The sequence below is a fragment of the Penaeus monodon genome, chromosome 20 (genome assembly GCF_015228065.2).
Source record: "Penaeus monodon isolate SGIC_2016 chromosome 20, NSTDA_Pmon_1, whole genome shotgun sequence".
In the NCBI taxonomy this organism is placed as follows: Eukaryota; Metazoa; Arthropoda; class Malacostraca; order Decapoda; family Penaeidae; genus Penaeus; species Penaeus monodon.
In genome coordinates, this window is record NC_051405.1 from 46,253,322 (window position 1) to 46,253,571 (window position 250).

Sequence of the window (250 nt, forward strand, 5' to 3'; positions counted from 1 at the left end):
TACTCCATTACAAAACAAAGAAAAGAAAATCATATGCTGAAGCATATATACAAAAGTACGATATCAGAATGTGTGATGTCCACAGAGGAATCACCAAGAGTGATTGTTGACGTCTATTGTGATATTTGAAGTGCCAAAGATAATGTATAATGAATGATATTTCATGCATTATATGATTAAAGTTTTAGGAATTTTGGAAGTACTAACTTTAAAGTGTCTTTCCTCTTTTTTGTGAACATGTCACTTGAAA